This window comes from Macaca mulatta, chromosome 12 (genome assembly GCF_049350105.2).
Source record: "Macaca mulatta isolate MMU2019108-1 chromosome 12, T2T-MMU8v2.0, whole genome shotgun sequence".
NCBI classification, from domain to species: domain Eukaryota; kingdom Metazoa; phylum Chordata; class Mammalia; order Primates; family Cercopithecidae; genus Macaca; species Macaca mulatta.
Window position 1 is genome coordinate 53,316,558 of NC_133417.1, and position 26,764 is coordinate 53,343,321.

The 26,764-nt window shown below is 35.7% G+C and overlaps 1 protein-coding gene across 15 annotated transcripts in view; it reads left to right on the forward strand.

Moving 5' to 3' along the window:
• MBD5 (methyl-CpG binding domain protein 5) overlaps positions 1-26,764 on the forward strand; it is a 509,020-nt gene that overhangs the window by 319,238 nt on the left and 163,018 nt on the right. For all 15 annotated transcript variants that reach the window (XR_013401821.1, XM_077956507.1, XM_077956512.1 and 12 more), the window contains 1 exon segment: positions 14,139-14,261. The gene's annotated coding sequence lies outside the window, so the exon portion shown is untranslated.

Here is a 26,764-nt window from a genome sequence, read left to right on the forward strand (position 1 = left end):
TATTGTACCTAGTACTACTTCAGTTACCTAGAATACACTCAATAAATGTTTGTTAAGTTTCATTAGTTTCTAGGAGTTGCTCTTTTTTATGAAATTTGATCTTAATCTGCAGTTTAATTTATCTTCATATTCAGACTCCTATTTTTTCCTACTTTAAAATGTAATTGTAGGGAAGGAGACAACACACAAAACTTACATACTTGGATTATTATTTGACTTTCTCAGTAGCAGTTTGGAAACCGTAGACTTACTCCGTGGGCATTGCCTTTGCACAAAATATTTATGGAATTGCTTTTTTTCCACACTATTTTGAACACACATGTTAGTTAAATCAGAATTCTTAGTCCAACTCAATGTCATCTAAAACTAAGTTTAGTGGGTCAAAAGTTATGTATATATGTATATAACTTTTATATATAAAAACGTGATGAAGAGAGATGCGAAAGTTATATATACCTTTTTAGATCAGACACAACAGGGGCATCTTTAAAGTTATCTTTAATTCAAAAACATCATTCTTGTTTCATTATTTTCTTTTAAAAAAGTCATTATAGCTCAATTTTTAAATTCTTAATTGTATATTTTTAATTGAGAAAATGTATACATTCATGCTCATGATGATGATTTTTGCATTATTACATTCACTGTCATTAGGTAATGATAATGGATGTGCGACAAAAATCGGCCTCATTAGCTGATTATCTGAACCTTTACCTAAAGGAGCCTAACCTGGAGACAAAACCAAGGATATATCAGATGGAGCAAATACTGTAAAACAACATTTATTTTAACTGCACTTACTCAGTTTCTGAGAAATCAAACAGTAGTTGAGCTGAAGTTTACCTCTCCTTTAGCCAGAAAGAAAAGAAGTGCCAGTCAAATCAATCCTATTAGACATAAATAGATAGATACATTTAAGAAAACAAATGCTTTTTTAAAGCCTGTGAGCTCATTTGGAATATCCATTTACTTCCAATTTTTATTCTGACTTCAAAATATTTTATTTTATAAGTTTATGAAATCATCTTTTTAAAAATATGGACTAGGTACCTTTTTTCAATTTCCCCTTAATTAATGTTTTATTTATAAGTAATAAAGCAATTGTACTTCTCCAGACTGTACTAATTAAGCCCGGCAAAATTCACTTATAAGTAATTAGTACAAAATACATATTTTCATAAGGGTTCAAATAGGTTTATGGAGCATAAATATCACAGGGTAAAAATAGAGGTTTGAGGGGTACTAGCTTAACCTTTTATGTTTGATGTATCAGAAAGGCAAATGAGCTACTGTCAGAGGCATAACCTGGAGTGATTTGAGCAACAATTGCACATTGTTATATTTTATACAAAATATATATTCACAAATAATATCCAACATGTCCAGACTTTTAACAGGGTACTTTGGTTTTTATAAAAATTATTTAGAACTGTTACAAGGCATACCTTGCTTTGTGTAGGCATTAGGCTTGTTTTATAAAAAATTATGTTAATAATAACAGTTACCATTTGCATGCTGCTTTGAGTTTACCAAATATTTTTATATTTATCATGTCAGTTAATCCCAGAAACGTTGGAGATAATACCTATAAGGTAGGCAAGAGTTAAGACTCCTTTGGTTGTAAGTAAGAACATTCCCCCCACCACACACACACACACTGCCTTAAGCCCTCCTGCCATACACGTGGACACACACACACACACACACACACACACACGCTCTCTCTCTCTCTACCTTAGGCCAAAAAAGGGTATGTTGGGTCATAGGATGGAATGTTCAGATAGGCTGATATGAGACTCCCAGCTGTTTCTCTCTGGATTAGCGGCATTGTTAACTCCAGTCTTGGTAGCCCTGACAGTTTTGAGTATCACTGGCCGTGATTTGGCTAAATGCCAATCTCTGGACCCATCACTGTAGACAGAGAGAGAGAAGGATATGCTGATTGACTTTGGCAGCTAGATACATCTCTAGAGCTGGGATAAAATTTCCAAAGCAAAATCCATATACGGCTACCAGAGTAGCAGAAAAGAATGGTGAGAAGTCAAACAACAAACATCCACTCCAGCAGATGCAATCATCTCCACTTTACAGATGAGAAAATGGATACTCAGGCTGAATGACCTACTCAAACCTAGGTCTTCTCATTACAAATCCTGCTGTAGATTCCTTAAAGGAAAACAGGGATGGAAAAGAAAAGAGACGTGGTTTCAGGTATGACATCTATTTCTAGTCTATGTTTTGTAGTTAATCAGGCATGATTGTCTTTAGGGAGATAAGTGAGTTTGATCTATGTGGGGTGGTTGAACAAGACATTGTGTGAAATAAAATGTCCCAAGATGAGTGTGGAGGAGTAGGAGGAGGTGCAGTGGACATGATCCTTATGATCCCAAGTTAGGAATTTTGGAATACTAAATAAAAATAGCTAACAAGTATTAGCTACTTACTGTGTCTCAGGCATTTTGCTAATTACTGTTCATATATCATTTGACAATCACCACATTCCTATGAAATTAAGATTTTACAGATAAGGGAGCTTAAGCAAAAAGAGGTTTAATATCTTATCAAGGATTATATAACTAGAAAGAAATAGAGCCAGGATTTGAATCTAGTCTAGAACCTATGCTCCTACCCACAGTAGTGCCTGTTTTTGTCATGGTTACCAAGTAAAGTAGTGATGTTTACATATCTGCCATATGCTGGCTTCCATGGCAGATACTTGTCTGGTACAATACCTGTTTTCTAGAAATTTCTCCTCTGAAGTTGTATGACACAGCAATTCATATGCAGCACACTTAAGAATTTATAAATGCCTACTAAATTTCCACAGACTATTAAAATTAATTGTATGCTTTTTTAATTTATCAAAGTTACACATCAAATTATTTTAAAAATTAAGTAGTCATACAAGATTTACAACAGCAGTCTCCTGCTCTAAACTTCCTTCCATCATTTTCCAATCCCCAGATGCAATCATTTTCTTTTTTTTTTTTTTTTTTTTTGGTAATTTAAGATTTGCTTTTGTAAAACCATGTGGACAAAGATTAAATGTTATGCTTGCATTTTGAACATTATAAATACGAAACACAAAACAGCCAATGTTAAATACTGATTGCTCATGCCTGATGTGGATTTAGATATTGAGTATTTCCCATTTTATAGAAGGAAACTTTCAAAGTTTTGTCAATGTTTAAAGTATGTACTGTTATTCCTCACCAAAATCTTCATGAAATTTAAAAGGCTGATATTAAAAGTAGTTTTTTTCTTAAATATGCTAAGACATGTGAGTTTGGGTTAACCTTCAGATTTTCAAGGCATGAAAGATATACAAATAGAGTGCCCAGGAATATGTTTTAACACATTTAGGATAAGTTTGTTTACAGTTGTGGCAGGAATGCCTTTTACTTTCAGACATTGAAAAAAAATACCCTAAGCAAACATACAGGGTGTTTTGGGTCAAGTTACTTCTTAGTACAAATAATACATTGTAGCAATCAATTTTTAAGCCAAATTCTTAAAATCACTCAAAAAACACATGCATTTTATAAGTGTCAAACAATGCATTTATGTAATAGAAGATACAACAAAAACTAGAAATAAAAAATCTCACACTATATTCCAAGTACCAAAATAAGAAAGAAGAAATTTGCAAATTCTTTTTTAACTGTGTCTTTTGGTAATTATAAAACAGAATATCTCTAAATCACATGATTATGTTTCTACTTCTTGATTTTTTTTTTCAGTTTCACAGATAATCTACTAAATCCTTACTATGCAAGCTGTAAACTTAGATCTCTTTATGATCTCCTACCCTACTGCCACAAGCACACCATCATTTCTATATAGTTATATAAAGATTTTGGTAAGTTTAGTATTCAATTGTGCATGTTATTATAATGATATAAACTCAGTTTGTAGCTGAACTGTATCGTGTATCTAACTCTGCTTTTCCTAAACTTAATAATTGTCTTGTCATTTGCTTGGTTCCCTATGTACTTATTTCTGATTTGGTTGAAAACTGTGTCCCACATAGTACAGATCCCTTTTCACTATCAACTTGAGGCTTATTTTTGTCCCTGTTTTGAATTGGATCTCCCAGTTTTCGTGTCTTTTCCTTGTTGAGTTGGTCTTGCCTGTCTGAATATGTCTTTACTGTTTACTGACATTTGATTGATATTGTGCCTGAGTATAGGATTCTGGTTTGTAATTCATTTTCTTTCTGACTTTTTATGGCTTCCCTCCATTGTCATTTAGCCTCCAGTGTTGAAAAGTTGAAAGATATTCTGATTTCTGTTTTACCTATTTTTCGTTTCTAGAAGCTATTAAGATTTTCTATTTCTATCAGAGATTTGAAATTTTATTAGGATATGCCCTTTTGGAGACCTATTTTCATTCATTCAGCCAGGTACTAGTGAGCCCTTTTAATCTGAAAATTCATCTTCTTTAGTGCAGGAAAATTTTTATAAATTATATTTTTGAATTTTTTTCTTTTCATTTTCTTGGTTCTCTCCTTCTGTTATTTGGATGTTGAACCTCCCAGACTAATTTTCTAATATTCATGCCCTTTCTCTCCTATGTTCGTTTTCTTAGTGTCTTTACTTGCTGGGAGATCTGACCTTTCTATTGAGTTCTTCAATTTTATCATCCTTTTGTCTCTCAGCAGTACTTTCTTGTTCCCTGAATGTTCTTTTGTTTTTGTTTAGACCATCTATTCTTCTTTCATGGATGTAGTTCTTCTCTTACATGTTAGAAACTTCTTTGAAATTTTATGTCCCTAAGGAGTCTTATTTTCTGTTTGTTTTACCCTCCATCTTTCCTGTTAAGGGCTTTCCTCAGAAGTCTAGTGGTCCTTGACTGACACCTTATAGTTAAGGTAGTAAGGAAGTGGATACCTCGATAACACATAATTGGGGCTTAATGACTATGAATTTCCTAGATCTGACTGCTGTTTTATCCAGGAACCTAATGTTTTATTGAACTTCTTTCTTTCGGGCCTGTTAGATTCACCAAAGAAGTATCCTCCACTTTCCTACCTAGAGGCTATAAGATGGGCTGCTAGCATTGTGTGAACCAAGTAGAAGAGGACTTAGAGTCTCAATATTCAGCAAATAAAATTTCATTCAGTTTTCCCCCTTTCAACAGAGTACCCTACAAAATTTCTCAGTTCAAGGCTGGGCACGGTGGCTCACACCTGTAATCCCAGCACTTTGGGAGGCTGAGGCAGGTGGATCACTTGAGGTCAAGAGTTCAAGATCAGCCCAGCCAACATGGTGAAACACCATCTCTACTGAAAAATATATATATAAAAATTAGCCAGGTATGGTGGTGCATACCTTTGATCCCAGCTACTTGGGAGGCTGAAGTGGGAGGATCACTTGAGCCCAGGAGGCGGAGGTTGCAGTGAGCTGAGATCACACCACTGCACTCCAGCCTGGACAACAGAGCAAGATGCCATCTCAAAAATAAAAAAATTCCCCAGTTCAAGACTATTTTACTCATGCCAAAGAGTGAACTTTTGGTCTTCTGCTAGGATGAGAGAGGGAAAAGTACTTGGCTGGTTGTGAATGGTGGCAGTTAATTAGAAAGTATCTAATTCTTTTTAGTTTCTTCTTCATTTGTTTGTTTGTTTGTTTGTTTGTTTGTTTTTGCTACCTATTCTTTTATTCCTCTAAAGAAAGTATCTAATTCTTAAATAAATTTCTAACCAAGTTTTTTATAGTCTTATCTTTATCTTACTTTCATAAGCACTGGCTGTCACCAATTCCTAAGTCTTTTGGAAATTGTAGTACAAAATTGCTCCCTAGCTTATCATTACCAACTGCTGGTTTAGGAACCAGCTTGCTTGGGTCTGCTAAGTCAGTTTGCAGTAGTCCTGCTTTCTAGCTTCCAAATTGTGGTTACTGTCACTCATCTCTCATTCTCCTTTTTCTTATTTGTTTTGATTTTTTTTTAAGAGACAAGGTCTCATTCTGCCACCAGGCTGAAGTGTAGTGGTGCTAACATAGCTCATTACAACCTGGAACCCTTGGGCTCAAGTGATCCTCCTGCCTCAGCCCCACAAGCATTTGAGACAACATGTGTGTGCCACTAAACCTGACTACTTTTTTTTTATATTTTGTAGAGGCAAAGTCTTGCTATGTTGCCCAGGCTGGCCTCAAGCTCCTGGCCTCAAGTGATCCCCTTACCTTGACTTTCCAAAGCACTGGGATTACAGACATGAGCCATTGTACCCAGTCTTGTTTTTGCTTTTCAATAAAATATTTAACATAAAATTGTATTTTAGTTTGGTTTTGGAAAGGGATAGATTTAAGTACATATGTTCAATCTACCATCTTTAATGAATAATAGATACTGTTGATTTTTATTATCTGTTGTGAAGTTTCTTCTTTTTAAAATTTGTTGGATTTGAGGCAAATACCTTTTAAAATGACAATATCTATTTGAAGAAAGTGGAAAATTATATATCCAACCCTTGTACTCAGTCTCAGGGTAAGACTTGAGGAGATTTCTGTTTATGTATCATATATTTTATATTTAAATGTTTATATATTTAAATGCTTATATTATGCTTCCTTCACTGCATGTAAGGGTGTTTATTACTCAGTAAACCAGGAGCAATAACTAGGAGTCATATATTACAGAGTTTAATCTCTTTTAGTTAGAACATGTGATAAGATGATCAAATATTCCAAATCAAAAGCTAGGCAACTGACCAGGTGCAGTAGCTCATGCCTATAATCCTAGCACTTTGATAGGCCAAGGCAGGCAGATCACTTGAGCTCAGAAGTTCAAGACAAGCCTAGGCAGCAAAGTGAGACCCCATCTCTACAAAAATTATCCAGGCGTAGTGGCACGTAGTCTCAGCTACTCAGGAGGCTTAGGTGAGAAGGTGGCTTGAGCCTGGGAGGCAGAGATTGCAGTGAGCTGAGATCCCAGTACTACACTCCAGCCTAGGGGACAGAGCGAGACCCTGTCTCAAAAAATTAATTAATTAATTTTAAAAGCTAGGCAACATAGTTTAAACTTTAAAGGAAGGCTGAGCATGCCTGTAATCCTAGCACTTTAGGAGGCAGAGGCAGGAGGATGGCTTGAACCCAGGAATTTGAGACCAAGGACAACATGGCGAGCCCTGTTCTCTACCAAAAATAAATAAAATTAGCTGAGCGTGGTGACTCTCACCTGTGGTCATGGCTACTTAGGACCCTGAAGTGGGAGGATCACTTGAGCCCAGAGGTCAAAGTTGAAGTGAGCCATGATCGCACCACTGCTCTCCAGCCTAGGTGACACAGTGAGACCCTGTCTTGAAAAAGAATAATAATAATAAAATACTAAATAAATAAATAAACTTTAGGGAAAGAAGATAGGCCCACCAACCATGAACCAGACAATGTGCTTTGTATGTTTTATTGTCTTACATAATACATGTATGAAATGATTTTTGACTTCTATATTTTATGGATGAAGACTCAAAGATTCAGAGAACTTGTTTCCCCAAATTCATACAGCTAGTGCATGACAAAAGTCGAATTCAAATTCAAGATTCATTTATTTCAAACTTAATGCTCTTTGGAAGTGAGTCTGTATAAGATAAGGTGGAAGGTATGGGTTCTACATATGGGACTACAATAAACCTCCCAAAACTTGGAGAAAAGTCAAAGAAAAGTTACTATCAGAAACTGTAATCAGAAAATCACACCATTCTATTTTCTCACACCCATGTCATTGAATCCTTGTAACACCCCTAAGAGCTGGCTGTGTAAGTTTAAGTTTTGTAGTTATTGATCTTTTTTTTTTTTTTTTTTTTTTTTTTGAGATGGAGTCTCGCTGTGTCGCCCAGGCTGGAGTGCAGTGGTGTGATCTCGGCTCACTGCAAGCTCCGCCTCCTGGGTTCACACCATTCTCCTGCCTCAGCCTCCTGAGTAGCTGGCACTACAGGCACCTGCCACCACACCCAGCTAATTTTTTGTATTTTTTAGTAGAGATGGGGTTTCACCGTCTTAGCCAGGATGGTCTCAATCTCCCGACCTCGTGATCCACCCGCCTTGGCCTCCCAAAGTGCTGGGATTACAGGCTTGAGCCACCGTGCCTGGCCATAGTTATTGATCTTAAATCTGTAAAACATTATTTGCCTATATTAAAAAAATTTATTGATCTCAGTGTCTTTTCCTGGTACTCCCACCAATAACATTTCCACAGATAAATTTGAAGTTACTTGGTCATTTCTGAATTAAAATTGATTTCAGCTTTAAACTAAGATTCTACCCCTCTCTCCTATTTGTATCACTTCTACTCTTCTTTTCTTTCTTTTCTTTTGAGACAGGGTCTGGCTCTGTTGCCCAGACAGAAGTACAAAGGCTCAATCCTGGCTCACGGCAACCTCCATCTCTTGGGCTCAAATCATCCTCCCATGTCAGCCTCCCTTGTAGCTGGGACTACAGGCATGCACCACTACACATGGCTAATTTTTGTATTTTTGGTAGAGGTAGGGTTTTGCCATGTCACCTAGGCTGGTGTCGAACTCCTGGACTCAAGCAGTTCTCCCACCTCAGCCTCCCAAAGGGCTGGGATTACAAACGTGAGCCACCGTAGCTGGCCTCTTCTTCCCTTTCACTCTTCCTCAAGTTCCTGAGGAAGACTGACAAATCATAAGGCATCATCAACATGTATGGGTTTGCATATTCTTTTCTGTCCTTGCTGGCCTCTTTGAGTAACTGCTTGGCCCTTGGCCTTTTGGTACCATGTGCCAACATCTACTTATGTCAGTTCCACTTGCTTGGCCTCCGAACTTCATTTACTGGATCCACTGCCATAGTCCTTGCTGTAATTTCCAATTGTGAGAACCATGTATTCCTTACCCTTCTCCTTTATGTCTTCCAGTCTCCTTTATGTCTTCCAGCTTAGTCTTAGCCACTTTTGCACCCCTCTCATGATAGAAGCTTCAATAACTTTTCACATGCTCTGCCGCAATACAATGGAATGTTTAGGATTCAAAAATGTCTTCAGACAAATCTTCCCATCTACCTTTCTCAGCCTTTGTCTTTGGTACCCAATGCTCAGATACCTTAATCACAGCCCCTCCAAACTCTTCCCTGCCCAGCAGCCAGTACCTTATTTATTTGCATGAGAAAACATCTAATACATTCTCTTGCATTCTTGTGTACTCTGTGTTTTTAATGGTACTCTAAGTTTTTAGTGGTATATTTTTATATAAAGAATACAGCCATATTCTTTATATAAAATAAAATGGTTATATCCTCTTGCATTTTTGTCTACTCTATGGTTTTTATCATATAAGCTTTATACAATGATGCTCTTAAAATAACAAGGCAGCTTTGTATGTGCTGATATGATCAGGTGACAAAACATCTTACATGAAGAAAGCAAGGTATAGAACAGTATGCATAACCTGCTTCATTTGTGGAAATGTATGTGTAGTATGGCAATGCATTGAACATCTCTGGAAGGACATATGAAAGTGGTAATGGGGTTGCCTCTGGGGAGTGAAGAAAACAGATGGCTGGGGGACAAGACTGGGAGAGAGATTTTTTACTCTCTTTTTGTATCTTTAAAATTCTATGTCATGTGAATAACCTATTCAAAAAATAGATACAAGATAATTGTGAAGCATCTGTAATTTGGCTTCTTCACTCTTACTAATGTCCAGATCTCCTATTCTCAGCCACGGATAAAAAGTAGCTTTATTGGCAAAGACATCTTTTTTTCCTTCACTGCCTCCTGACCTTCCATTCTTTCTTGTAGGACTTTACTGAAGGCTGCATAAAGCAGCCAACCTGCTCCAACAGTCTGAATTTTTCCCTTCCATTAGAAGGAAAAATACTTCAGTAGGCAGATGGTCTGAGTCCTGAAATGTAACAGATGATGGTTTAGTTATTTTGCTAACTTGCCAGACTGAGATAGAGGGGTCCTCACTACCCTTCACCTGACCCTTTTGGCCAAGCCAAGTCTGTATTTTAGGTTCTGTTACTTACAAGAATTTTTACCTGCAGGGTTATTACACTGAATAGGTACTTAATATTATTATAAATGCATGAATGAATAATTTTATCTAAAGAAATAAACGACCTAAGATAGTTTTCAATGTGTTTTTGACAGAGATTTTTTTAATCAATATTTAAGATTTCCCAGTTGTCCATTAATTATAGCTGTCTTTTTCCTCCTGATCTAAGGTCCTGTCAAGGTTCATACATTGTATTTAGTTGTTATATCTGCTTAATCTCTTTTAATTAAAAAAAAAAATCCCAGCCTTTTGTGTCTGTCATGTTGTTGACATTTTTTAACTTGGCAAAAACATTTATTGGCCACCTATGAAATGGCAGGCATGGTGTCAGGTTCTAGGCATTTGTACATAATAATCAGTAAAATGTTATAAATACTATGATAAAGACCATATGAAGTCCAGAAGGAGCACAAAAGAGGCAGATGTCTGTCCTCTCTCAAAGATTCAGGAAAGACATGTCAGTGGGGAAATGACATTTCAGCTAACTTGAAAGATAAGCAGACAAAAAAGGGAAAGCAGAGATCATCATATGAGCAAAATATAATGTATTACTTTTTATGTTTTTGCAAAGCACACAGTTTAGAGATCTGAGTCACCTGTGAGGATATTACCATGAAACATGAGTCAGGAGAAACACACAGGAGCAGGCCTTTGTATGCTGGGTCAATGTATCTGGACTTCCTCCTGTGTTTCAGAATTCAAAAGCTTTAAGGGACAGGCAGAAAACAAACACAAACATATGATGTGAAATGATAGACCTGTGGCAAACTGAATTGTATGAGTTCTGCCTAAAGACATTCAAATTTGGGCTGACCAAACCATGCCAATGGGCTGGATTCCACAGACAGGACCCAGTGAGGACTTTTGAGTAGGCACTCGTGACAATGTGGAGAGGAGCTAAGTTGGGGATGATGGGGACAGAGACAGATCACAGGTTGGATATAGATACCCCAGTGTGAAGGAGGACAGACACCTCATGCCTATCAGGTCTCTGTGATGACTGTTAAAATCTCAAGCTCATTCTTGGCACTGGACATACATAGCATTCTGAAGGCAGAGGTGCTTCCATCCCCTTTTCTGCTGTGTCTTCCTCTGGATGAAACACATTCCTCACTACCGTCTCAATACATGATCTAAAAAAATTTTGTTTTTTTCACAAAAAGGATATGATAGGCTGTTCCTTCCCGTTTCCCAGCTTTCTTTCACCCACATGGGTCAAAGTGAGAGGCCCTCAAGTCTCCAAAGTGAGTGGCCTTGCTTTGCCCCTATGTCCTTCAAGTTTCTCACCCAGGAGTTTTCATTATCTTTGACTATGTTTTCCACATTTCTTCTCAAAGTATCATTTATTTCTGTATAAATAAGCAAGAAAATGGAGCAGAGTTTGATGAATCTCAGTGAACTCATCTGTCATTTTCATATGAGCTTCAGACCACATCATGCCTCCAGATTAACAACAGTACAATACACAGTCAACTCTGGCCACTCAGCAGAAGGCCATCCAAGCACTGCCCTGTCTCCCTCATCCCTAAGAGCAGGAACAAATGTCCTAGTACCTACCAACACCTGAAAGTCTTTCTTTCGTTCCTGTGAACAATGATCACCAAACATTTTGGTCACATACTGTATAAAAACAATAATAATAAATAAAATTTAAAATTTATTGTCTATCCTCAATAAAAATATACTTTAAAGGTACTAGTGTTAATCTATATTATTTATATAATTTTTTTTTATTTTTATAGAAAATAGGTAAGTACTGATATTTCCTCCCCACATCAGCAGATTATTTGTGCATAACTATACCTGCTGTGTAATTCCCAGAGACTGTATAATTCCCAGGGTTCAGAGTTTTTCTCCTCCCCTGTTTTCTCTGTATCAGTTCTTCTACTCACCAACATCTCAACACTGATTTGAGTCCCTCTCTCCCTTCAGAATCCTTTATTCCCTGGCTGTTTATTCTCAGCAACTCCGTCCATTCTGCCTAAAAACTCTTTTAAAATATTTAACAAAGTAACAAACAGTCCTTAGGACAAGCCAGGGTTCTCAAGTGAAATTTCAAATCTCTATGAGGCTTCCCAATACCTTCATGCCAGAAGGTAAACACATTACTTGCCTATCCCCAGTGGGACATGAAATTCTAGCCTTTGGGCTCTAATCTCATTGACTTTTTTTTATTAGCCTGGGCCAATTGTTTGCAAGATGTCACTTTAGTTTAGATAGTTCTGAAATTTTTTATTGTTAAATTTAGGTTAAATATTCTTCATGAAAATACTACACTGGTGATGGTGTGCCTTCTCAAGGTATCATATCATGTAAAAGGAAATTTTTAACACAGTAGACAAGCAGACTACTATGGCTTGATGGGAGGTCTAATTTGAATTTTCAATTCTCCATGTTTTAATTTTATAGTAATGAAGTAATTTCTTGGTGGTTTGGTACTTAAGATAGACTTGATATCGATAAATAGTGTTTTATCCAATTCATTGGCTATCATTTTGGAACAACAACAAAAAAAATTCCCTTTTAAGTTGATGAGTTTCTAATGATTGGAGGAGTTGCTAAAATCAAGTTTCTGCCTTTTGAAGCTAAAAGCCAGCTGGCAATAATATCTACCTCATAGGGTTGAAGTGAGGATTACTTCAGATGTTAACAGACATAAAATATAACTGAGAGTAATATGTTGCATGAAAGGGCTCTGTTAATATAATTAACCCCACTCAGATACTTATTTTAAACCACACATACATACACACACACACACACACACACACACACACACACACACACACACACACATATATATAGCATTTATTATTGAAAATGATACTTTAGGTACTTTGTGAATGTTAATCCTTATAACACCTCTATTAGTTGGATACTGTTATTATCCTCATTTATAGATAGGAAACTGTAGCCCAGAGAAGATAAGTAACTTTCCTAAGGTCATAAGCAAGGAAGTGGTAGTATTTCCTGCTATTTTTCTGTGAGACCCCTCTTGAAAGTAAGCAGCCTGTGTAGCTACAATCTGTACTTGAGGATGATTTGCATTCAGCTTCTCCTCCTAGTTAGTTGCTTTGCCCTGTCATCCTCCTCCCACCGCAGTACTCTTTTACCAGATAATGATGGGTGTTTGAATGGCAGTACCACAGTCCATACAGGTGTGTGACACTGTGTGTTTTGCATGTGTATGCATACATCAGGCGGCTTAAATAAGTTGTTTTTCTTACTTCTTTGTTGCTTTCTCCATTTTAATGTAAGTTTTTCTTTTCTTATTCTCCTTTTGAGATTTTTAAGCATTAGAATTAGGCAGACCCAGATTTAAGGTGAACATTTCTAAGACAGTGTTCTCATCTACAAAATGGTAGTACTAACACTTATATCATAAGATTGAGTGAGGATTAAATTAGGTGATATTGCCAATTATAAAGGCTATATATAGGTATTTTCTATATATTTTATACTACATTTAGATGAGTTTTTGGGGACTTTTTGGTATTTTTTGGTATTTTCCATTTTAACTTAAAAGGTTTGGAGTTTATTTAGTGGTGATGGTGATAAGACTAGCAAACTCCTTTTAATTGGGCTATAATAGAAAGAGTAGGTTTGAAGTTAAGCTATTTAATATTAAATCCCAGAGCCTCAATTACCTCATTTTAAAGTGGGAATGTTAATGACTATCTTGTATCATGATAGTGATCACCATTATATCTCCAGTGTTTCCCGCAGTACCTGGCACAGAGCAATAAATATTGTTGAATAAATATCAGATAAAAAGATGTTGAGAGGATTAAATGAGATATAAAGGATCTAGCATTGTGTCTGGTAGATAGTAGATATACAAAATTATACTACTATTTTTATCAATTTTTAATTTATTAAATATATTTCTTCTGGTTATATTATTAAACATATGAAAATAAAGTATATAACATTTGCTTTAATTATTTCTGGTAGTTAATCACAGTATTTCTGAAGGATGAAGATACTAATACCTTGATTCTCTCTAGTTCTTTGGCAAACATCCATTGATGTTTGGAAGTGAAAAAATGCCAACAATACTATTATTGATTTTGAAAACCAGCCTTTAAATAAATGTGTGTACTCAGTGTTATTTCTGTTCCAGAGAGAAGAGGTACTCCCTTATAGGGACTTGTAAAGACATAGAGCATCTGGAAATTAACCGCCTCCATTACGCTGCTGAGTCACACACAACGCTTGTTATGTTTTCGTCACTTCTCACCAGAAGGTAGGCATCATGGTTTCTCTTCATAGATTCTTCATACAATTGTAGTTTTTGTCTGCAGACTTAGTTTGTATTAAATATGGAAAGTGCCTGACATCTATAGATTAAAATGCTGTATTTCTCCAAAATTAGGATGCTTAAACACGTTGCCTCTAAAAATTATTTCTATTGGAAAATTAATACATGTTTACTATTTTTTTAAAAAAAAGGTAATACAGAAAAATATAGTTATCCTACTACCTTGAGGTAACTATTCTTCATATTTTGTTATATCTTCCTAAATTTATTTTTATATATGTGTATTATGTATAATATGTGGATTTATATAGTTACAATAATTATGACTAGACACCATAGGGCTTAAATGGTGTTTCCCTATCCTGCTTCTTTTACTTAGCAGTTTATTTCAGCCTTTTTAAAAATTTTATTTATTTTTTTCTCCTCCACTTTTATTTTAGATTCAATGGGTACATGTGCAGATTTGTTAACTGGGTATACCGCGTGATGCTGAAGTTTATGGTATAGATGATCTCTTCACGCAGGTACTGAGCATAGTGCCTAGCAGTCAGTTTTTCAACTCTTGCTCCCCCTTCCACCCTTTCCCTCTAGTAGTCCCTGTTGTCTATTGTTGCTGTCTTTATGGCCATGAGTACCTGATGTTTAACTCCCACTTATATGTGAGAACATGCGATAATTGGTTTTCTGTTCCTGTGTTAATTTGCTTAGGATAATGGCCTCCAGCTGCATCCAGGTTGCTGCAGAGACATGAGTTTATTCTTTTTTTATGGCTGCATGATAGTCCATGGTGTATATGTACCACATTTTCTTTATCCAATCCACCATTGATGGGTACCTGTGTAGATTCCATGACTTTACTATTAAGAATAGTGCTTAATATTGTGAATGCATGTGTCTTTTTGGTAGAACAATTTGTTTGCTTTTGGATGTGTACCAAGTAATGTGATTACTGGGTTGAATGGTAATTCTGTTTTAAGTTCTTTAAGAAATCTCCAAACTGCTTTCCACAGTGGCTGAACTAATTTAAATTCCCGCCAACAGTATATAAGCATTCCCTTTTCTCCACAGGCTCACCAACATCTGTTGTTTTTTAACTTTTTAATAATAGCCATTCTGACTGGTGTGAGAAGGTATCTAATTATGGTTTTGATTTGCATTTCTCTGATGATTAGTGATGATGAGCACTTTTTCTTATGTTTGTTGGCCTCTTGTATATCTTCTTTTGAAAAGTGTCTGTTCATGCCTTTTGCCCAATTTTTAATGGGGCTGTTAGTTTTTTGCTTGTTCAATTGTTTAAGTTCCTTATAGATTCTGGATATAAGACAATTGTTGGTTGCATAGTTTGCAAATATTTTAGCCCATTCTGTGAATTTTCTATTTACTCTGTTGATAACTTCTTTTGCTGTGCAGAAGCTATTTGATTTAATTAGGTCCCAATTGCCAATTTTTGTTTTGTTGCAGTTGCTTTTGAGAACTTAGTCATAAATTCTTTCCTAAGGCCTATGCTCAGAATGGTGTTTACTAGTTTTTTTTTCCTACCATTCTTATAGTTTGAGGTCTTACATCGAAATCTTTAATCCATTTTTAGTTAATTTTTGTATATGGTGAAAGGTAGTGATCCAATTTCATTCTTCTGCATGTGGCTAGCAAGCTATTGAATAGGGAGTCCTTTCCCCATTGCTTAATTTTGTCAGCTTTGTCAAAGGTTAGATGGCTGTAGGTGTGTGGCGCTATTTCTGGGTTATCTATTCTGTTCCATTGGTCTATGCATCTGTTTTTGCACCAGTACCATGCTCTTTTGGTTACAGAAGCATTATAGTATGGTTTGAAGTTGAGTAACGTGATGCTTTCAGCTTTGTTCTTTTTGCTTTGGATTTGCATTGGCTACTCAGGCTCTTTTTTGGTTCCACATGAATTTTAGAATAGTTTTTTTCCAATTCTGTGAAAAATGACATTGATAGTTTGATAGCAATAGCATTTAATCTGTAGATTGCTTTGAGCAGTATGGCCCTTTTAACAATGTTGATTTTTCCAATCCATGAGCATGTAATGTTTTTTCATTTGTTTGTGTCATCTGTGATTCCTAGCAGTGCTTTGTAGTTCTCCTTGTAGATATCTTTCACCTCCTTAGTTAGATGTATTCCCAGGTTTGTGAATGTGTGTGTGACTATTGTAAATGGGATTATGTTCTTCATTTGGCTCTCAGCTTGAACATTATTGGTGTACAGAAATGCTACTGATTTTTGTATACTGAAACTGTGCTAAAGTCATTTATAACTTCCAGGAGCCTTTTCATGGAGTCTTTAGTGTTTTCAAGGTATAGAATATACCATCCTATTGCAGCAACTTTTACGCCAGTAAATATCATCTACCTTAAATTCCAGTTTAAGGTTATAACGTGAATCATGTAACCACCTTCCTCTTATTAAATATATAGAATATTTTCAGTTTTCTTTGTGTTAAACATGACTTAAGTGATATGTACTCATATCTGATGATTTTTTAAGATAATTTCTAAAAGTAAGTGTTATAGAACATAAGGAAAGACTTGTTCACTATCTTAGAAATGTATGTCCTAGTGTATAGTATTATCGTATACCAAGGTTGTAGAAATCAAACTTATTTAACCATGGAATGCATTCTTAAGATAACATATGCCTTCAAGATGTTGATAGTGAGGGAGGCAGTGTGGAGATGTTTTAGTCAGGGTTCTCTTAGAGAAACAGAACTAATAGGATATATATATTTTTATTGTCTATGATTCCTAGCAGTGTTTTGTGTATACACACACACACACACACACATATATATATTTGTTTCTATCGTCTATGATTCCTAGCAGTGTTTTGTGTATATATACACAGATATATACGTATCTATGTATATCTATATATGTATATCTATGTATATAGATATGTATATATGGATATGTATATTTAGATACATCTATGTATAGATATATGATACATATATGTATATATACATATCTATATACATATACATGTGTGTATATATATATACACACACATAAAGGGAAGTTTATTAAGTATTAACTTGCAGGATCACAAGGTTCCACAGTAGGCTGTCTGCAAGCTGAGAAACAAAGAGAGCCAGTCTGAGTCCCAAAACTGAAGAACTTGAAGTCCAATGTTCGAGGGCAGGAAGCATCCAGCACAGGAGAAAGATGTAGGCCTGGAGGCTAGGCCTGTCTCTCCTTTTCACATTTTTCTGCCTGCTTTTACATTTGCTGGAAGCTGATGAGATTGTGCCCATCCAGATTAAGGGTGGATGTGCTTTCTCCAGCCCACTGACTCAAATGTTAATCTCTTTTGGCAACACCACACAGACACACCCAGGATTAATACTTCGTATTCTTCAATCCAATCAAGTTGATACTCAGTATTAACCATCACAGGAGGCAAGGGGTATATGGGAGTCTCTGTACTTTCCACTCCATTTTGCTATGAAACTAAAACTGCTCTGAAAAATAAACTCTATTAAAAAAAAAAAAAAGAAGCAGCAGCAGCAGCAACGGAAAAACTTTAAAGAGGGAAATTTTTTAAATGACATTTGATAAATTTACATTTAAAATTAAGTTTACACTTACACAAACACAAATAACATCTGTCAACATCCCACTATACACTTTGGAAAATGCTAGATTATGATATATTCTTAAGAATGGAATTGGTAGATCAAATAGTAAATAAATTGAAAGGTTATACCAATTTACATTTCTACCAACAGTGTTTGACAGAATGAGAATGTCACTTTCTCTATAGTTTTGTCAACATTTGACATTAACTTTGTTTTTTAAAAAATCTGATACAAGAAAAGTATATGGCATTTTAATTTTCATATGTGTGATTACTACTGAGCATGAGTATCTTTTTATATTTTTATTTGAATTTTAAGTTCTTTTATGAATGTCCCATTCATGAGCCATGCCAAATTTTTCTTGTGGGTGGGGTCTTTGAATTTTTTCTAGATTGATAAGAATCATAATCATATTAAGAACATTAAATCTATAAATTACGTATATCACAATTATGTCTTCTTTTTTATTTTTAATGTTTTGTGTCTTTATTTTTGTTATATAATGTTATCATTTTTATGAGCTATATCTGTCATCTTTATCAAAACCCATGGCTTCTGGGTTTTGATGTTTCTTTATACCTTGGCTTTATTTTTAAATAAAAACTATTATGGAAAGCCAGAAACAGAGGAGTTGACAGGATAATAAAATGAACCCCTATGAACCTCAAGTCTGGCTTCATTAATTGAGAATTCATGGCTAATCTTGTTTCATTTATACTTCCTGTATTATTCTGAAGCAAATCCCAGACATTATATGATTTTCTCTGTCACTATTTCAGTGTATATACTGACTTTAGATGAAATTTTGCCTAACCCATTTCTTTACATCTGCCATAGTTTGGCTGAAATCGCTGACTTCCATTACAATATACTTATTTTATATCAAACATCAGCATTAAGCCTGGGCAACATAGACCCTGTCTCTGAAAAGAAAAATTAACTGGGCATTGTGGTGTGTGCTATATAATTCTAGCTTTTCAGAGGCTAAGATGGGCAGATGGCTTGAGCCGAGGAGTTTAGGCTGTAGTGAGCCATGACTGCACCATTGCATTCCAGTCTGGGCAACAGAGTGAGATCTTGTCTTTAAAAAAGAAAATCAGCATTGGATCAGTGTTATTTAATTTACTATTTTTAAATGGCCTCTATAATAATTCAATTATTTTAATATGGCATGCCTCACCAACCTCCCTCGTGCCATCCTCTCCTGCTCTCCCCGCTCTAGCCTTTTAATTCCCTGAGCAAGTAAACCCCTAGAAACTTCTCTATATGCTATTATCTCTATCCAAAATGTTCTTGGCCCAAACTTCCCCGCCTCCTATGCTGACTTATCCAAAAGGCACAGTAAGCACAGTGCCTAGGGTTCATAAAATTTTAAGGGGTCCACAAAAATGTTTAAATTTATTTTAAAATCAGAAAACAAAGGACTTCTAGGTAAAAGAAAACATTTCAATATACAGTATTAACTAACATATTCATCTTTTTTCACGCAAGTTGCAAAATATAATTTTTAGTTTTATTTTTTATGTTAGAAGGGGCCCACGATGGCAGAAGTACCTATGGCGCATCCCTCAGGTTTCGATGAAAATGCCCCTTGTTCAGGGAAGCTTTGTCTTATTCTTCCAGATTATGTGAAATCCCCTGATACATGCAAGCTCATCACCTTGTACTATGAATATAAAATAAGTAATTGTATAATTCTGTATTTAAGGAAATCAGGAACTGAGCCTACCTCGTTTAACACTGTATCCCCAGCACAAAGCACAATGCCTTGTAGGGAGTGATATTAGACCCTGGAGGACTGGTCATCTTTCACTGTGTCTCTCTCATGCCCTTTTATCCAGTGGTTGTTCCTCCCCAAACCTTTTTGCACACAACTTCAGCTTGTACCTGTTCCTCTCCTTCCCTCTTGATAAAATCTAGATTGCACAAACAGTGGCTACAAATCGGCAAGGACAATTCCTCCCTCTTCCAAGAGCTATCCCTGGTTAACTCTTCCTCAAACTAGTTGGACTTTGGCTGACCCTCCTATACATTTCAACTCACTTTAAATTAGAATACACCCTTGAAGCCTTCTCATGTCCAGTATTTTCGAATAAAGGTTTATATGCCCTGGCTAGTTTTGTTACACAGTGGCCATTCAATGAAGTCATACAGAATAAATTGCTGCTGCATAAATGATAGGCTTGGTGTCTTGGAATAATGAAGACATTTTTTGAGAGTAGCCTTGCAAATCTAAACATACTAAGTAATAGCTAACATGACAGTGATAAATAGTTCTAATAAGAATTTCAATTTAAGTAAATTCAATTGTTTTTATTTGTGTTAACAGAAGGGGTTGCTGGTATAGACATTCCAACACTGTGAGCAATATCCACATAGCTCTGTTGTGGGTTTTTTGTTCTTGCATTCGAACTTGGGTTTTACATTTTGGGGAGACTTTAGAAGTCACCAGAAAGTTGTCCAGTTTTCCTATGTTGCTCACAGTTCAGAACTGGTTTGCTTTCAGTGTCCATAACAGCCCCTGGAATAATGTTTGACAAATAGTAGGGCTTCAATAATTATTTGCTGAATTAACAGAATGAATATCATTTCAAACTAGTCAGGCTCAACTAGAAACAGGAGGAAGGAGGGGTAGCTTAAAAAAACATCTGAGCCCTATATTATTGTTTTGATTTATTTTGTTATTATATTTAATTTATTCTAAAAATGAAATAGAAACCATGAGATTTTATGTTTTATCAAGGAAAATAGAAGAATAGATTTTATCAAGAAAAATAGAAGAATGTTTTATCAAAGAAAATAGAAGAATAGGGTTAAAAAAAGGTCTCAGTGGTTAAAAAGCACTGCTCTAAATTCTAGGTTTCTATAAGTAGGGTACGTATTAGTCCAATTTTCTGATCCTAGATTTACCTATGCTATTTAATCTCATTGAGTTTCTTATTGACTCAGTTTCTCATTTGTAAAATGGGGATAATGGATAATGATGGAGTTATGAATTAATATACGAGTCAGAATAGTGTTGGTATACAGTAAGCCCTATTTAAAGCCTATTCTTCATATTATCAGATCATTACTACTGCACTACTATTTTTATTACTATCATCATCATCGTTACTCTATAAATTGAGTGAGTTAAGTAAATGTTTTGATTTGTTAAATTCCCCCCCTTTACTATTTATTATGTAAATATGTTTTTAAAAAGTGGGTGTCATTCACACAACTTAAGTCACAACATTTTAATGACAGGGAAGAAAACAGCATTAATATAATGAGAGCAGGAAACTGAGGTTCTGGTAAATAAAAATACATAATTACCCATGAATTCAAGACTTCAGGGCTTTCAAAATAGCCACACTAACCAGTTCATAATTTTGCATGATTAGATCTGGCTAAAAGAATATTTTTGGCAATACACAATAAGTCAGGATTCTCTGAAATTCAAATTTGCCATGAAAATCTAATAAAAATGAGAGGGAAAATTTATTCTCTTAAATCTTATCTTACTTCCCTTGAATAAGCACTTAACATAGTAGAACACAATTTTCAATAGTGATTTTGGGGTTACAATTTTCACATGTAATTTTTTCTGCAGGTAAATAAAAATATAAACCCAGAACAGTAAAAATAACATAAGGTAACAGTAAAAGCCTAGCAAGGCTTTTGTTTAAGTAAACATTTATCTTAACACTAGAGCTTCAGAATCCTGAGAAGACCCTTGGGAAAAAGTGACAGACACAGGTTTGATTCTTCCTGGTATTTCAAACAATGCCCCCACAACCTAAGGACCATTTTTTGCGGATAAATGACTGGCTCTGAGCACCAATGTCCTCAGGCCTTGCTTGGGGCCTATAATATCACCTAATCATTATTCACTCTCCCCCAGAAAAGCCTCAAGCTAAAATTGTGATTGCTATTTAGAACTAAACTTGCAAATTCATTTTTGAACATCCGTTCTTCTGCCCTCATGACTTCATTTTTTAATTCATGTGCACCATTACATAGCAGCTGCACTAAGCATTAAAACCTACAGCAACAGTCAATGTGTTCTGAGTGCTGGCCTTCTTTACTCATTTATAAAAAGATATTCCGATAACAAAAATGCCTAAGGATTACATTGCATAATTCATGCAACTGGATATATAGTCATTAAAGGGGATAGGAAATGCAGTGATAGTGGGCAATAGTTCAGTTAACTCAGAATTTTGCAATACAGTTTTTATAAGCCAGCTTTTACTTGAAAAATCAAAATAATTTTTATAAGTGCAAAAATAAGTTTAGAATGCAATGGTCTCAGAAAACCAGGGGTAAGCTAGAGTCAAATCAGGCTGCAAATTTCCTTAATGAGACCTTTCAGTTTTTCTTACATGGGATGTAAAATATATTATTTCTTAGCCTCTATCCTGCTAAAACTTCCCATTTTTGCTTTGTTTCTAGGATTGAGCATTGCAGTCCTTTCCCTGTTCTTCCAGTAACTCTGTCTGCTTCAGTTGATAGTGAGATACAATTTCTTACTGATTATCACATTTAAGTCTCCTTTATCTCTTTTTATATGCAATGCTATTCTTTTTCCCGTTGAGGCTAACTTTGTTTTTCTTTCTTTCCTCATTGAATAAGAACCACAACTGACAATATTGTGAACTCTTTCTGGCATTAGTTATTATGCAATATTTTCCAATTTCCTATGATGAGCTATTACAGTCACTATCAAATCTTAACATTAGACCTTAAGGTATTCCTTTCTTTTAATTTTTCATACCTTAAAAACTAATCAGATATTCATCACATATAATAACACATGAAATTTTGTATTCTATTTAATCCAAGGACTTTTTTTCATTTCAAATATACAGTTTAATATTTTTTACAATTTGGAGTTGTGCACCCATCCTCACAGTTAATTTCAGACCATTTTCATCACTTCAAAAAGAAACCCTATAAACATTAGCATTCACTTTTTCCACAAATCCTCCAGTCCCAGGCAACCACTAATCTACTGCCTCTGTGGATTTGCCTGCTCTAGACATTTCAGATAAATGTTATCATAAAATATGTGGCCTTCTGTAACTGACTTGTTTTACTTAATATAATATTTTTAAGGTTCATCCATACCGTACAGGAATCAGCACATCATCTCTTTCTATTGCTAAATAATATTCCATTGTATGTACATACCACATTTTATTTATCCATTCATCAGCTGGTGGACATTTGGGTTGTTTCCACTTTTTGGCTACTATAAGTAATGCTGCTGCACACACTTGTTTACAAATATTAGTGTATTTATGTATTTTTATTTCTCTATGGGTAGAACTGATGCGTCATCAATCTGGTAAGTTCTTAAGGAATAAGGGTGTAAAAATAGACAAAAGATAAATACTCCTGATGTCTGAAACCCTTTCAAGTAAAAGCACCTCGACCCTAATCCCACACTTGTTGCCAATATGTGTCTTCCTTCTCAATGTAGAGTGCCTCCCAAGGTTCTGCTATGTAAGAACTGGGGCGTTTATCACTACTTCCCTCTACCCTTCATGTCCTTCATGTCAGATAACAGATGATCCCGGCACTGAAGTCTAAAAGTATAATCCCTGACTCTTGGTTCTGCAACCTATGTGTTTAGCGTAGAGATCCTATCTGCCGTTTGTACCCTGTCTGGCTTCCTTTTGAGGTTGTCATTAGATACTGGCAGGTTTGGTATCCACAGAAATGACAGGAGCTTGGGTAACTTTTGGAGTCAAACCCTAATGAGTGGGGCCTTAAAAAGATTTGTGTGTCTTTGCTTGACTGGTTCTCAGTTTTCTTGCTCTTACAAAGCAGAGGAAGGCTCTGGAGAACGTAGCTTTGATATCAAAGTGGCTTGATAAAGCTGTCTCCCTCTCTATGTGTCTTTCCTCCTTTGCTTGAAGGTCTGAATTACCACCACCCCACCTCCTTGCTACCAATGGAGAACAATTCATATTTTTATAATATGTATCAGCTTTTTTTCCAAATTAAACTTTTTATTTTGAAATAATTATATATTCACATGCAGTTGCAGGAAATAATACAGACATATGGTGTACCCTTTACCCAGTGTCCCCCAGTGGTAATATCTGTCAAATTATAGCACAATGTAACAACCAAGTTACTGACATGGATGCAGTCAAGATAAAGAACATTTCCATCACCACAAGGGTCCCTCATGTTGCTCTTTTATAGCACACCCATTTCCCTTCCCTCACCACCTGTTTAATCCTTACAACTCCCTAATCTATTCTCCATTCCTATAATGTCATTTGAAAAAGTATTTTATAAGTAGAATCACATGGTATGTAAACTTTGGGGATTGACTATTTTCACTCAGCATAATTTTCTGGAGACTCATGCAGCTTCCTGAGTGTATCAGTAGTTTGTTCCTTTTTATTGCTTAGTAGTGCAGGCTGAGTATCCATATTACGGAATGCTTGGAACCAAAAGTGTTTCAGATTTCAAATTTTTGAAAGTTTTGGAATATTTGCATTATCAAACCCCACAGAAGACCCTAATAAGGTATTGCTTTCTTTTGAAATGATAACATAAAAACTAATCAGATATTGATCACATATAATAACATGTAAAATTTTATATTCTATCTACCCAAGGATTTTTTGAAAAATCAAAACTGTCATGTTTCTGCAGAAAGCATATATAAAATTTTACTCAAAAGACTTGGGAAATTCCATCATAGTATTCTCAATTTAGTACAATACCTCCTGAGGATAGAGAAATAAAATTTATATAATGATGGAGAGAAGAGCTATACTTTCCAACAAAATATTACTTTAGTAAAGAAGGAAACTGAGGGTTTTTCTGTATGTTAAAGGTTCTGCTTTTAACATGAGAGATAAAAAACACTTTTTTGTCACAAGTATTTAGTATAATTCTTATAGAGGCCATATTTGGGATTCTGACCTTTATGCTAAGAGTGATGGAAAACCTCTGAAGGGTGTATATGTGAGCAGATGTATGTGTTTAAATCAGATTAAAACATGTGCGTGGTTAAAATAAATGGTCCTTTGGCCCAGATTTTTCCACGTAAGCCTCACTTCTCTTTCCACTTTTCCTTTGGTACGTACCTCTATTTTTTCAGGTAAAAGTAATTTGCTTCCACCTGAAAATTTTTGTTAGTCATTTTTAAGACATCATATATTAATAACACTCACACAAACACGTAAAGGAGGCATTTTACACTCACTCACTCAACCCTACCTCCACTTTTCCTGTCTCTATCATTCAGCATTTAGTTTGTTGGTGGTGTTTTGAGACATGGTCTCTATCACCCAGGTTGGAGTATAGTAGCATAATTGTGACTCATTGCAACTTCCGCCTCCCAGGCTCAAGTGATCCTCCCACCTCAGCCTCCCAAGTACCTGAGACTACAGGTGTGTGCCAGCAGGTGCAGCTAATTTTTGTATTTTTTTGTAGAGCCAGGGTTTCACTGTGTTGCCCAGACTGGTCTCAAACTCCTAACCTCAAGTGATCTGCCCGCCTCTGCCTCCCAGAGTTCTGGGATTACAGGTGTGAGCCACCATGCCCATCCTCCATTTAGTTTTATCTCTACTTTTAGTTTCTCTGTTGTAACTATAATACCTTTCTTTTTCTGTTCCCTTCACTACAGATACTTCTTTGTGATTGCCCTCATCAGATGAGGATATTAGTGCACCCACCTTCTCCTTCAACTCTTCTTCTTCCTGATTTCATTATCAGGTCTTTCATTTTTGTATTTCTAAAATTAATGCCAGTTACATATTTAAAATTTTTTTTAATTTTACTTTAAGTTCTGGAATACATATGCAGAACATGCAGCTATGCTATATAGGTATACATGTGCCATGGTGGTTTGCTGCACCTATCAACCCGTCATCTAAGTTTTAAGCCCTGCATGCATTAGGTATTTGTCCTAATGCTGTCCCTCCCCTTGCCCTCCAGTCCCCACCAACAGGCCCCAGTGTGTGATGTTCCCCTCCCTGTGTCCATGTGTTCTCATTGTTCAACTCACACTTATGAGTGAGAACATGTGGTGTTTGGTCTTCTATTCTTGTGTTAGTTTGCCGAGAATGATGGCTTCCAGCTTTATCCATGTCCCTGCAAAGGATGTGAACTCATTCTTTTTTATGGCTGCATAGTATTCCATAGTGTATATGTGCCACATTTTCTTTATCCAGTCTATCACTGATGGACATTTGGCTTGGTTCCAAGTCTTTGCTATTGTGAATAGTGCTGCAATAAACATACATGTGCATGTGTCTTTATAGTAGAATGATTTATAATCCTTTGGGTATGTACCCAGTAATGGGATTGCTGGGTCAAATGGCATTTCCAATTCTAGATCCTTGAGGAATCACCACACTGTCTTCCACAGTGGTTGAAATAATTTACACTCCAACCAACATGTAAAAGCATTTCTATTTCTCCACAGCCTCACCAGCATCTGTTGTTTCCTGACTTTTTAATAATTGCCATTGTAACTGGTGTGAGATGGTATCTCATTGTGGTTTTGATTTGCATTTCTCTATGAGCTTTTTTTCATATGTTTGTTGGCCACATAAATGTCTTCTTTTGAGAAGTGTCTGTTCACATCCTTTGCTCACTTTTTGATGGGCTTTTTAATAATTGCCATTTTAGCTGGTGTGAGATGGTATATCATTGTGGTTTTGATTTGCATTTCTCTAATGACCAATGATGATGTGCATTTTTTCATATGTTTGTTGGCCACATAAATGTCTTCTTTTAAGAAGTGTCTGTTCATATCCTTTGCCCACTTTTTGATGGGGTTGTTTTTTTCTTGTAAATTTGTTTAAGTTCCTTATAGATGCTGGATATTAGACCTTTGTCAGATGGGTAGATTGCAAAAATTTTCTCCCATTCTTTAGGTT